Below are 14,633 nucleotides of genomic sequence, written 5' to 3'. Positions count from 1 at the left end.
ATGTCCCCGGCCCTCTGGCTCCTACAATAGCCCCTTTCTCTCCTTAGAAGGACTCTCTAAGCTAAGTCCAGTGTTTGGCCATGGGTCTCTGAATCTGCCTTCGTCAGTCACCTGATGAAGTGACGAAGGTTCTCTGATGACAAGCAGTATAGTCACCAATCTGACCACAGAGAGTGGCCAGTTCAGGCAACACATCCACTTCTACCAGGAGTCCCAGTTGGAACCAACCTTGTAAATTCCTGGGAGTTTCTCTTGCATCAGGAGTCTACCTGACCTGAAAAACGCCCCTTTCCAGTCATCTCTCTCAGCAGTCTCCTCCTCTGCCCATTCCCAACTCAATCGGTTTCCCATACCCACCTATCCCCAATCTACTCAAAAGATCTCCTCTATTTCCAGTGGCCAGGGAGAGCCATGATTCCCCTTTGGCCCTTCTTGTTACCTAGTCTCTCTGGATCTGTGGATTGTAGCATAGTTATTCTTTTCTTTACAGTTAATATCCTATGAGTGAGTACATGCCATGTTTTTCTTTCTGGGTCTGTATTAACTCATTAGGAAGATCTTTTCTATTTCCATCCATTTGTCTTCAAAATTCCTGACGTCATTGTTTTTAACAACTGAGTTAATGTACTAAATTTTCTTTATCTATTTTTTGATTGATAGGCATCTAGGTTGTTTCCAAGCTCCATATATTATGAAGAACATTGGTATGCTAATTGAGTAAGTATCCTTGTGGTATGTTTGAATGTCCTTTGGGTACATGCCCAAGAGTGGTATCGATGGGTCTTGAGGTAGATTGACACCCAAGTTTTTGAGAAACCACCATATTGGTTTCCAAAATGTCTGCACAAGTTTGCACTCCCACCAGCAATGGAGTATTGTCTCCCTTGTTCCCCATCTTCTCCAGCCTAAGCTGTCTTTTGTGATTTTGATCTTAGTCTTTCTGACAGGTATAAGATGGACTCTCATATTCATTTTGATTTGCATTTTCCTGATAGCTAAGGGTAATGAACATTTATTTAAGTTTCTCTGTGTTGATAATTCATTTGATAATTCTTTTTATAATTCTCTGTTTAGGTTTGTATTCCATTTTTAAATCAGATTATTCGGGGTTTTGATGTCTAATTTCTTAATACATTTTGGAGGTCAACCCTCTTTCGCATGTGTGATTAGTGAAGATTTTTCCCGTTTTTGTTTTGTCTTATTGACAATGTCCTTGCCTTACAAAAGCTTTTCAGTTTTTTGAGATTCCATTTATTTATTTATTTATTTTGTTTTTTGAGACACAGTTTCTGTGTGTTGCTTTAGAGCCTGTCCTGGAACTATCTCTTGTAGATCAGGCTGGCCTAGAACTCACAGAGATCTGCCTGCCTCTGCCTCCCGAGTGCTGGGATCAAAGGCGTGTGCCACCACTGAGATCACATTTATTAATTGTTGATCTTGGTGTCTGTACCACTGGTGTTCTATTCAGGAAGTTGTCTCCTGTGCTTTCAAGGCTATTCCCCACTTTGTCTTTTATCAGCTTCAGTGTAACTGGATTTATATTGAGGTCTTTGATCCACTTGAATTTAAACCAAGAACAGATAAACAATTTAAATAGATATATTAACCCTTAGTAAATAGAAGTAGTCATGGAAAGTTTCCCAACCAAGAAAAGCCCAGGGCCAGATGGCTTCAGTGAAGAATTCTATCAGACTTTCAAAGCAGAACTAATTCCAGTACCCCTAAAATTTATGCAAAATAGAAACAGAAGGAACATTGCCAAATACTTTTTATGTGGCCACAGTTACCTTGATACTAAAACTACATAAAGACTCAACAAAGAAAGAGAATTACAGATCAGCCTCCCTCATGAACATTGATGCAAAAGTACTCAATAAAATACTGGAAAACAAAAGGCAATAATACATTTTGTAAAAGATCATCCATAATGACCAAGTGGGCTTCATCCCAGAGATAATTCACCATATGTAAATCTGCCAAGGTGTTCCTCCATATAAACACAATGAGAGAAAAAAAATCACATGATCATCTCATTAGATGCTGAATACACTTTTGACAAAAACCAACACCCCTTCATGATAGAAGTTTTGGAGAGATCAGGGACACAAGAAATATACCTAAATATAATAAAAGCAATATACAGCAAGTCAACGTTCAATATTAAATTAAATGGAGAGAAACTCAAAGCAATTACACTAAAATCAAGAACAAGACAAGGGCGTCTACTCTCTCCATATCTATTCACTATAGCAGCTGGAGCAATAAGACAACAAAAGGAGATCCAGGGGATACAAATTGGAAAGGAAGAAGGGAAAGTATTGCTATTTGCAGATAACATTACTGTATATATAAGTGGCCCCCAAATCTCTACCAAGAAACTCCTACATCTGATAAACACCATCAGTGATGTGCCTGGATACGAGATAAGCTGAAAAAATTAATAGCCCTTTAATATACAAATGATATAAGGACTGAAAAAGAAATCAGAGAAACAGCACCCTTCCCAATAGCCACAAACAATATAAGATATCTTGGGGTAACTAATCAAGTAAGTGAAAGAGCTTTATTACAAGAACTTCAAGACTTTGAAGAAAGAAATTGGAGAAGACATCAGAAGATGGAAATATTTCTCATGCTCATGATTCAGTAGGATTAACAAAATAAAAATGTCCAATTTTGTTTGTTTGGCTTTGGTTTTTTGAGACAAAAACCATGTATCTTTGGCCATCCTGGAATTCACACTGTAGATCAGGATGACTTCAAAACAATCTCCAGATTCAACACAACTACTACCAAAATTCAAACACAATTCTTTACAGACCTCAAAAGAACAATACTCAAGTTCATATGGAAAAATAAAAAAACACAGTATAGCTTAAACTATCCTGTACAATAAAAGAACTGTCAGAGGTATTACCATCCCTGATCACAAACTCTACCTCAGAGCTATAGTAATGAAAATTATGGTATCAATGTAAAAAAGACACATTGATTGCTTGAATCAAATTGAAGAAACAGACCTAAATCTACACACCTATGGTCACTTGATTTTTGCCAAAGAAGATGAAACTATACAAAGGAGAAAATAAAGTATTTTCAACAAATGGTGCTGGCATAACTGGATGCTGATGTGTAAAACAAGGTACATAGAACCATATCTAATACCCATTTCATACAAAAGTGAAATAAATACTAGTTTGCTTTGAGAGTTAAATACTGTCCTCAGCACTTCAAATATCTGACAACGAATTATATGGCCTAACAAGAAGACAGGGAATATATGGTTTTAGACAAGGGAAGTACCATGCACTGTAAGACCTGAGAATAATTTTTATATGACCTTCATATCATAGTCAAACCTATATTGAGAAAATGTATTGATTTGTAAAAGTTGATATTTGTAATATGATATTTGTATATTATACTAAGTAAGTAGGACTGCATTTATGTTTTTTATTTTTATGTGTATGGATAAATATGTTTCTGTGTGTATACGCACGTGGAAAGACTAGAGGATAAACTCAGTTATCTTCTGTACATGACTGGACTATAATACTTGTTGCCTGCACAACAGTTAATATTAATTTTTAACTAAAACGAGAGTCAGTTATTTAAATTAATAAACTAATATAAGGTATTTTTAGTTAATTGGCTGATAGTAGACAGTGCCTTTATTTATCTTTACAATTTTGATGATTCTAAGGATTTATTTTGAAATTTATTTTAAAAATAATAAAATCTTAAACATTTCATGGTTGAGAAAAATATTAATTTTGCTATGCTTAAATCTGCAAGTAAATAATTGATATCAGTTCTAAATTTCAATTTAGTTAGCTGATAGAGATACTATGAAAATAGGCAATTATTTTTCAAACTACTGAGAGAATAAATTAGCATTCAGTTACAATATTTCAATTATAAGTTAAATTAATGAGTTTTAAGAATATTATTTCAATTTAAATAAATAGTGGAGTGAATAATTTTGAGTCTGTGCTTACTTACATAGTCTGCTCCTACTTCAGTTGGAAAAATGAATTCAAGTATCAATATATATATATATATATATATATATATATATTGCCTACTATGCACATACCAGTTCTTGTAAGTACACACATATACACATATGAAGATTATAGCCATTTTAACAAGGAAACATTGCTATGTTACATTGTCTACTGCTGAAAAAAGGAAAAGCCACAAAGTTAAAAACCACATTATCCTATAAATGTTATATCCAAATGACTTCCTTCTCATAATCAAATATATTTTGAGAAAAGAGTGTAATTAACTGTACACGCCTATTATTTGTACATTTTATTATACAAAGAATTATATGTGTATTTCCCTTTCTTCCCTATTTTTGTGCATAAACATGAGTGTGCATGTGTGTGTTTCCAAGAGCACACGTGGAAACAACAGGGTGACCTATGTGTCTTCTATGCATGCACTCAGAAACACTGGACATAAAATCTGCATGTTTGCTCTACTCTACTCTGTATTGCTGTTCTTCCCTCCCTATTTTCACCCGACAATTTTCCAATTTCCTACATCTGTATTTTCAAACAGGGTCATGCTAGAAAAAATATTTTCCTTAACAAGCTTATAGTCTACTAGGAAGAAACAGAGTTAAATGGGAATTTCAATCAGTATTGGAGAAAATATTCCATTACTGAAAATGTTACATTATGGGAAAAGTAAAAGTCAATTTGGTGTGTAGCACATGACTCCTTTCGAAGCACAATTTTCTTTTACAGGGTCTTTTACATATCACTCTTCCCTGATTACAAATACATCTGTTTGTACTTCAAAGGTCTTTTATGGAATTGAAAGTCATACTCTGAATTACAATTTCACATTCTGAATGTGTGTTCTGTTTAGTCTTAAATCCAACTATGGAAGCTGCCTGTCCAAAATAGACAGTGGAAAATTATTCATGTCATATGTATTATGTTCTCTACAATCTTCAACAATATTTAGAAATGTTCACTTATTCCCTAAATACTTGCAGGCATCTACCAGAAGGCAATATATTGTGTAGATACTGGGGTTACAAGTGATACAAAGTGTCTGCAGAGAGAGTTTGCATTTGAATGAGGTCAGCGTGTGGAAAGGGCTATTCCTCACCAGGTGATTCAAGGTGTGCTAACTATGAAGAACGTAAAGCAGCAGATATGAGAGTGAATGACAGGAGGATATGAAACTGGAATCTTTCACATGAATGCCAGCGCTATCTTAGGAATGCCTTTTCTTTTTAGTTGTTATTGAAATTCAGTGACTCTTGTTTGAATTTTCTAAATGTTGATGTGACAGTCAAATATAAACCTATAGGATACAAAATGAACTGTTTATATGAGCAATGGAAATATTTGATTGCCTTGTCATTATTTGAAATGTAGAGATGAATGCCTTAAGTAGATATAACAGAGGTGTGTGAATTTGACCATGCTGGCCATATTTCCCTTCCACTCTAATTTGCTTTACTGCCCTGATTAGGTTTGTTCATCAAAACCTCCCATGATCATGACTTTCTGTAATCTCTTAGGCCCAAAGCAATGGCCCTCGTCAACTTTGAATTGAAACTTCCAAATCTATGAGACAGAACAAATTCTTTCTCATCTAAGCTGTGTTTCTGAGGCATATCTACACAGCACTGAGAATTCTAACTTAAATTGTGGTAAGTCTATGCAGTATGAACTATTAGCTCTGGGGATGTCTTTCCTTTTCTATATCAGGGAGCTGTTCATGTACTGAAAAGATAAGTTCACAGGATCTGAAATAGTAGGATCTAGATTTGTATACTGTTTTGTCTTCAATCAATAAAGAAGATATTCAAGCAAGGCCAATTTATTCAAAAGCTGCTCCTTCAACATCTGTTTTGTGTCAAGCCCTTGGACAACAAATAAGGGAACAAAGGACACATACTCTTCCTTGAAGAAGCTAAATTCCTCAGTATCCGTCAATAGTAACAGTAGAATGAGCAAATCCATTTTCTCAATGTCCTTTATAAATCAAAAGCATTTCTTATTTTTAAATCTGTATGTGACCATTCTCTGGGAAAAATTTTAAACTAAGGACATTTTTGCTATAGAATAGTTAGCAATTTCTGCTTCATGTATTTTAAAATATAATTAAATATTTATCAAGAGAGTTAACGAGTATTTGATAAGTACAAACAAAGAACCTGGCAGTGTTCTAGGTTAAAGGTAAGATAAGCATCAATTTCTAGAGTTTGGGTTCTTTTGAGAAGTATATGAAGATGCATGAGGTGGCATCAAGAAGACATGCAGATCATGTTCAAAATCGCATTTTGCTTTTTATGCTTAAAGCTTCTACTAAAAATAAAGGTATTATAATCATTTTGCTACATACTTTTTAAAATTTTATGTTGTATCTTGCTCACATTTTCCCTTCTCTCCTCTTCTCCCAGTCCCTCCATTCCTACTCTGTTCCCATTCCCCAATCCTCCATTTCTATTTAGAATAGGGCAGGTCTCCATTGAGAACAAATAAAACATGATATATTAAGTTGCAGTAAGACTAAGCACCTCCTCATATATTAAGGCTGGGAAAGGTGACCCAGTATGAGGAATAGGATCCCAAAAGCCTGTAAAAGAGTGGGGGTCAGCCCCTGTTTGAAGGACGATACTAAAAATTCAGAGACAAAAATTGATGTTCAACCTGAAGACCAGAAAAATCAAAGCAGCCAGCCACTGGTGCTTACCTTGACCTTGGTCTGAAAGTGGCAATACTGCCTCCAGGAATTTCAGAATGAGACTAATCTTGAGAGCTGTCTCCTCCCATTTTATATTCCTCTCTAGGGCTGGGATTAAAGGCATGCACCTCCCGGTTTCTATGACAACTAGTGTGGCTACTGTGATTAATGGTGTGTGTTACCACTGCCTGGTCTGTAAGACTAACCAGTGTGGCTGTTTTGCTCTCTGATCTTTAGGAAAGCTTTATTTATTAAAATACAAATAAAATGCCACTACACCTGTTTCTGCTCTTAGGAGTTCAACAAGCAGATCAAGTTATACAACTGTAACATATGTGCAGAGTGCTTAGGTCCCATGCATGCTACCTGGTTGTCTGTGAGCCCCTGTGATCCAAGATTAGTTGATTATTGTTGAGTGATGTTTTTGCTCTTACACTTTTGGCTCTTTAGTCTTGACTTTTGGGGTGCACACCACCCAGTTCCCAAATAAATCAAACATGGAGGCTTATTCTTAGTTATGAATGCCTGGTCTTAGCCTGTCTTCTTTCTTGTCATCTTTTAATTTAAATGATCCCATCTGTCTTTGGCCTCAGGGCTTTTATCTTTTGCTATTCCTATATATCATTTCTTTCCTTCTTACTTTGTGACTGGCTGTGTAGCTGGGTGGCTGGTCCCTGAACTCCTGCTCTTTCCTTTTTCATTCCCAGATCCCTTTTCCTCCTCATTTTCTCCTCATATTTATTTTCTCTGCCCGTCAGTCCTGCCTTTTACTCTCTCATGCCTCATTATTGACCCTTTAGTTCTTTTTAGACCATCAGGTGCTGTGGGCACAGTAACACAGCTTTGCAGAGCTAAATAAATGCAACACAAACAAAAGTTACACATCTTAAAACAATATTCCCCAACAGATTCTCTGACTTTTCTTGCAGTGTCCTTGGCCCTTATGGTTCCTACTTTTCTTTCTCCTTCTCTTCTGTAGGATTCCCTGAACTCTGCCTAATGTTTGGCTATGGGCCTGTGTTGGCTTCCATCAATTGCTGGATGACACCTCTCTCGTGAATATTGGGCTAGGCACAAATCTGGCCACAAGCGATGGTCAGTTTAGGCTACACATCTGCCATTTGCTAAGAGTCTAAAATGAGATTTTCCTTGCAGATTCCTAAGAGATTCCCATGAGCCAAGCTTTTACCTGATCCAGAAATGTGCCCCCCCCCATAATCTCTTTCAGTACTCTCTCCCTCTGTCCCTCCCCCACCTGGAACCCATGGTCTCATATCCATCTGTCCTCAGTCCACACACAAAACCTTTTCTATTTTCCCTTCCTATGGAGATCTGGGTGCCCCTCCATGAACCATCCTTGTTACCTAGTCTCTGGGTCTGTGGATTATAGCATAGTTATCCTTTACTTTACAGCTAATATCTGTTTATGAGTGAGTCCAGATCATATTTTTATTTTTTCAGAGTCTGGGTTACCTTACTGAGGATGATTTTTCTAGTTTCCTCCATTTGCCTTCAAATTTTCCTAGGGTCCTTGTTTTTAACAGCTGAGTAATACTTTGTTTTGCAAATGTACCACATTTTCTTCGTCTGCTTCTCAGTTGAGGGACATCTAGGTTTTTTTCAGTTCCTGGCTATTACAAACTAATATGCTACTAACATAGTTGACCAATTCCTTGAGGTATAATTGGGCATCCTTTGGGTATATGCCTAAGAACAGTATAGCTGAGTCTTGCAGTAGGTTGATTCTCTGTTTCCTGAGGAACTACCACACTGACTTCCAGAATAACTGTACAAGTTTACATTCCCACTAGCAATGGAGGAGTGTTCCACTCACTCCAGATCCTTTTCAACATGAGATGTTGCTTGTGTCTTTGACCTTAGCTATTCTGACAGGTGTAAGATGGAATCTCAGAGTCATTTTGATTTGTATTTTCTTGACGGCTAAAGATGTTGAACATCTCAAGTGTTTCTCTGCCATTTGAGATTTTTCTGTTGAGAATTCTGTTTAGATTTGTATACCCCATTTTCTAAATTAGATTATTTGATTTGTTGATATCTAGTTTCTTGAGTTCTTTATATATTTTGGAAATCAGCCCTGTGTTGGATGTAGGATTGGTTGAGATATTTTTCCATTTCTTATGTACTTTTAACATGCTGAGAAATAACTGCAGGAAATGCAAATAAGTATTATGCATTGTAACTATGTGAGAAGTTAGAGAATGACAGCATAAACCATGTATGTTTGAAACTGTACTATGGGAGAAACCAAAGACATGAAGCTGTGTTCATGCAAGCAAACATTCTCACTAATGATTTCAAGAATTTTTAAGCATCTACTTACTGATAAGTTTTGAATCCTCAGTTATTCGAAATTAGCTGCCATGGATGCAATAGGCCAATCAAACCAAATTATGAGTCCCTGTTAATGTAAATACATGACTGCTGATGTAATAAGTCAATTAAGACAAATTATTAAATCTAGCTTTAATGAACAGAGCAAAGCAACTCCTGGGTAACCCTTAGGAGGACAAGAGAGGAATCATTTGGCAAAAATGGATACCAGGTGTTATGTAGCCTTTAGTCCTGGTCTTGAGCAGCCCCCAAGGAGAGGCATTTAGAGTACTTTCTCAGTTTGAAAAGGGAAGCTCCAGGGAAGGTCCACCACTTGGCACACTGAGGTTGGGGTTTGTAATGGTAAGAGTGAGACCTGAGAGTGGAATGGGGCCACAAACTGGAGATTCCAAACATTACAACCTTTTTGGGTAAATATAGATACTAGTAGGGCTTTCACCTAAACATCCCAGACTCCTTGGGAACAGGGTGCTGGTTCAAGTCTGGATACTTCCAGTGGGCATGGAATGATGTGGGGAGGGAGAGTCAGGGATTGGTGGACTCAGTAGGAGGTATGAGTGGATCAGGATTCTGTTAACTGCCATCCTGGAGACCTCAGGCATCAGTTCCTTGAGGAGGCAGAGAAGTCAGGTTGCAGTGGTGAAGTCCCAGGAGCTGGTGCCGGGTCTGGCATATTGGAAGGCCCTCTTGGATTGGCCTTGGCCAACACAGGGGGGATGAACCTGTAAAATACCTCGAGAATGGGTAGGGTCAGGATGTGCTCTGGAGACTTAGTTTTCACCAGACCAGATTTCTTGATACAGAAACAGAGCTCTTCCCAGGAATGTACAGGTGTCTGTAAAACAATCAAACAGATTTACATCTTAATATCATGGCAAAAAGGCCATGTCTCTGGATTAAAAGTCATGAACATTTTAGAAGACAGTCAGAGGAAATTTAAAATTCTGAACCTCTGAGATTACATCTGAAACTTGGTAATCCTAGACTATGAAGCCTGTGCAAGAGGCACAGCTCTTCGGTTTTAACAAGAAACAACTAATGAACTGATGAGCTACCAGATCCTCATCATAAACACCATCAGACAGATCTGAGGGATAAGTAAATGAGCAGAAGTGAGACACCTGCTACCTAGACAGCAATCTCAGGTCTCTCTGTGGTCTGTGATGAACACAAGTCTCAGAAGCAGTACTTGCCTTTAGCTGCTAAGCCAAGGAGGCCTGACAGACTTTTTCTGTGGAGTAGGAATTTGGAGATAGATCTACCAGTCTTGATAGGATGGGATGATTGATTCCCCCAGTATTCTTTTTTCCAGTGCAGGCAGGGTCTAGGCAGCTGAGGTGAAAGACAGTTTTTTTTTTTTTCGCTGTGTGACTACACATTCCACATCCAAATGCAGTCTCCAGGTGGATGTTATTCTGCAGCCAACCATCTTCTCTAGGGAGATACAGGATATTGTCAGGAGCTGGCATGTCTCTCTGTCATAAGAAGCATTTTTTAAATGCCATTTTCTCATATATGTAAATGTACTTGAGGACCAGGGTATCATTACCAATGTTAGTAAAAGCAAGAAGATTAGAGGGAGTATTTCAGTCTCTAGTTTTCAGCTGCCATACTGAGACCTAGAAAGCACGGATTGCAAAACTATAGGAAGAGCCTGAGAGACATCAAGGTGAAAGAAAGCCAGGAAGGAGCAGAAGTTATGGGTGGCATTCAGTGGGCTAGAAGCCAAGCCATGGGTCTACCAGGCTGATGGGAGAAGAGAGCAAACAGGAAAATGTTTATGTGGGAGAAGTAGGCTGCAGACTAGCACACAGGTGTCCTGTTGAGGACCAGGTCATCAGATGCTCTAAGGAGAGAACAGAAACACAGGCGGGCAGGAGAGGAATCACGAGGCAAATATTGCTACCATGTCTTAAGTTGCCTATAGGCCTGGTCTTAGCAGCCCCAAGGAGAGGTTGACTTTTCGTGAGTTTTTTCAGGGGTGGAGTTTGAAGAGTGCAGCTCCAGAGGAGGGGCTGCTGCTTGACACACTGAACATGGGGTTTGGAATGGGAAGAGTGAGCCCTAAATGTGAAATGGGTCCCCCAAGCTGGAGATTCCAAACATTCCAACATTTTTGAATATATATTTATACTAATAGGGCTCCCACCTAAACAATTGTTGGTAATTGTGTTTATATTTTCTTGTCTATATAGTTAAGCAGTCAAGAAACTTCTTGCCACACATAATATCTGCCTAAAAATATGTACTATCATATTAACATCAATAACTATCCCAGGTAAAACAAATTATTTCAGATTAGCATTGGAGTTTCTTGAGTTCTCCTATGTTGCTACCTTGTTGTAAAAAGAGCGGCAGGCTACATCCCTGCCACCTGGCTAGGTTATACCTGAAATAACCACACCAAATTGTATTCATTAAAATACTGCCTGGCCCATTATTTCTAGCCTCTTATTGGCTAACTCTCACATCTTGATTCAACCCATTTCTAATAATCTGTATGTCACCATGGGGTTGTGGCTTACAGGGAAAGATTCAGCATGGATGGCTCCATGGCAGCTCTCTCTGACTCTGCCTTCTTCCTCTCAGAATTCTGTTCTGTCTACTCCACCCACCTAATTTTCTGTCCTATCAAAAAGCCAAGGCTGTCTCTTTATTTAACCAATGAAAGTAACACATAGACAGAAGATCCTCATACACCACTACCTTAAAGTTGAATGGACAATAGAAATAAAATTGCAATACAGAAATAAAAAGGAAAACGTAAAAGGAAGGGTTGTTACTCTAATAATTCTATTACTTCTTACTTTTCTTAGTTGTGTGGTTCAATGGTCATACATATTTGTATTATAATATTATCCATCTCCACTTGAAAATATGCTTCTCAAAATAGTTATTATCCCATCTTTTTGAGACAGAAATTATTTAACATTCATTAACATAATACTAAGTATGATTTTTTTATCAGATGAACATATATCTCATAATTGAATATGACCATTAATATGTCAATACAGCTTTTTTTTGACAAACCACATTTGTAAATACAAAAGAGAATTCTATCTAAGATTCTGAATTTTTGTTACTGGTAGAATTATGGAAGACATGATTTCATGTACAAGATACATAGCTCTTGTCCACATTACTTTTTTGTGTAATAATACACTTAAGGTAAATACATCATGGTTTTCTCAGAACTGCTCAGTTTAACTAATAACATCCTATGTGAAAAGAAGAGAACTCTGAAGTTTATCAAATATTGATTTCAGAGGAGGAGAAAATAAGTCACTATTCTAAAGACACAGTAGCCTTTTTAATTTTAATTTTAATTTATTTTGTGTCACATGGAAGAATAATACTCAATCCCTACAGGTTGCTGAAATAGCCTGATGAAACTACGAATTTCCAAGAATTTGAAGATGTTCACCATTTATTTTAGTTATTGCTTCAGATATTACTGGAGGAAAAATAAGGTCAATATAATGAAGCCGAATAATATTCTGCTATACTCATGAATTGGTGCCTAGCTCAACTATCAGATGATTCATCCAGCAATAAGTGGAAACAGATGCAGAGACCTACAGTCAAACATTAGATCAAACTAAGGGAATCCTGCTGAAGAGAGGGCTAAGATATTGTAGGAACCAGAGGGTTCAAGGACATCACAAGAAAACTCACAGAATCAATTAATCTGTGCTATAGGCGCTCACAGAGACTGAACAGATAAGCAGGGTGCCTGCATGAGACTGATGTAGGTACCAACCCAAGTAGCTTGATAACTGTGTTCTTTTGCCTCTTGTGGAACTCCTAACAGTGGCAACAGGGACTGTCTGACTCTTTTACTGGCTTTGGAGATCCTATTCCTCGTACTTGGTCACATTGCTCAGCCATAATACAAAACAAGGTGCTTAGTCTCACTGAAACTTGTAAGCCATGTTTTATTGATATCCATGTGAGGCCTGCCCTTTTCTGAATAGAACAGGAGGAGGAGTGGATGGGGGAAGGCAGAAGGGGACATAGTAGGATAGACTGGGAAGAGAGGAGGAAGGGAAAACAGCAGAAAGGATGTAAAATTAATAAATACATACTAGAAAATGAAACACTATATATAATCACACACACACACCTTTAAAAATAATAGTCTTTTAAAACATAAAATCCAAAAATACATTAGCAGCAAATTTTAAATTTTAGCTGGTTTTTATTCCTTTTACTCTTTTATGGTTACCTAACAAGATTAGTTTAAATCTTTTATATTAAGTAGTCAATCTGTTGAACATAACAATATATCATGTACTGTTCTATGTGGATATAGTGTGTATTTCCACAAAGGAAAAAAAGTTTTTTTCTCTGTCTTCTCAACATCATCTGAGTCCTTTAAAGATGTTTATATTTTCCAGATTTAATGTAATTTTTGTTGTGGATTCATTTCCTTTCACACTGTCAAGTTCCTATGAAGCAATAGTTGTAATCACTGATCTCTAATACTTTATTGTCTTTTTATTTGCTTAAGTGTTTAGTGATATTTGCATTCCTGAAATCCCATTCTCTCTGTAGTTCTGGCCAGATATATGAGTGTAACCCTCTTTCGGCTTCCAATGCCTCAGTGGGTTTTGGTATTGGCATGCACAATAAATAACCTTATTCACAGTGTGTTTTCATGTCTAACATTTTGTCTTTGCAGCTCCTTTTCTATGTCTATTTCCCCTTACAAGAGCCTTGTCACATTTTCCCTCTATGGGATAGGTTTGTTTGTTTGATTTACTTTGCTTTTCAGAACATCTTCCAGATGGAGGAAGGTCATTGGCTAATAAAGAAACTGCCTTGGCCCATTTGATAGGCCAGCCTTTAGGTGGGTGGAGTAAACAGAACAGAATGCTGGGAAGAAGAGGAAGTGAGCTCAGACTCCATAGCTCTCCTCTCTGGGGCAGACGCGGTGAAGGACCCAGGATGGACGTAGGCTAGAATGTTCCTGGTAAGCGCACAATAATAGAAATGGGCCAAGCAGTGTTTATATGAATACAGTTTGTGTGTTGATATTTCAGGGCATAAGTTAGCCAGGCAGCCAGGAGCCGGGTGGCAGGAATGTAGCCCACGGCTCCCACTACATCTTCCTTTCTTCCGTTGTTGTTTTTTTTTTCAAGAACATTTATTTTCTATATGTTTTGACATCCATTTTGCCTAAAGCAATGTCTAATTCCTTGCAAGACTGAAATCCTCTCCATGTGTGCCTAAAGCTAAGGTTTTCCTGTTATGTTCTTTCATGCTTATACTTAAATGTGGTGCCAATGGCTAGTGAGCTCTAAATTTCATGGATGGTTTATGTGGCAAAGCAAATGAATTGAGCTTCCATTTCATAAGGTGACAGCAGCCAAGTGTCTTCACTAACATGAAATAAAGCAAATGGTAAGAGAGACAATGGTCACAAAGCCCAGCTTATGAAAGTTGAAGAGAAATCTGTTAAGAGACATTGCTTCCCTCTGGGAAACTCTTCTGGCTACAAAGCAAGATGAAGAAATGTGAATAGTGATTCTCAGGGAACAAATACTCCAAACCCACCTCCCCAA

The sequence above is a fragment of the Microtus oregoni genome, unplaced genomic scaffold (genome assembly GCF_018167655.1).
Source record: "Microtus oregoni isolate MIOR12 unplaced genomic scaffold, Mior012 000038F_ref0000394, whole genome shotgun sequence".
In the NCBI taxonomy this organism is placed as follows: domain Eukaryota; kingdom Metazoa; phylum Chordata; class Mammalia; order Rodentia; family Cricetidae; genus Microtus; species Microtus oregoni.
The sequence above is the reverse complement of the archived record's forward strand: the minus strand, read 5'-3'. Positions refer to the sequence as shown.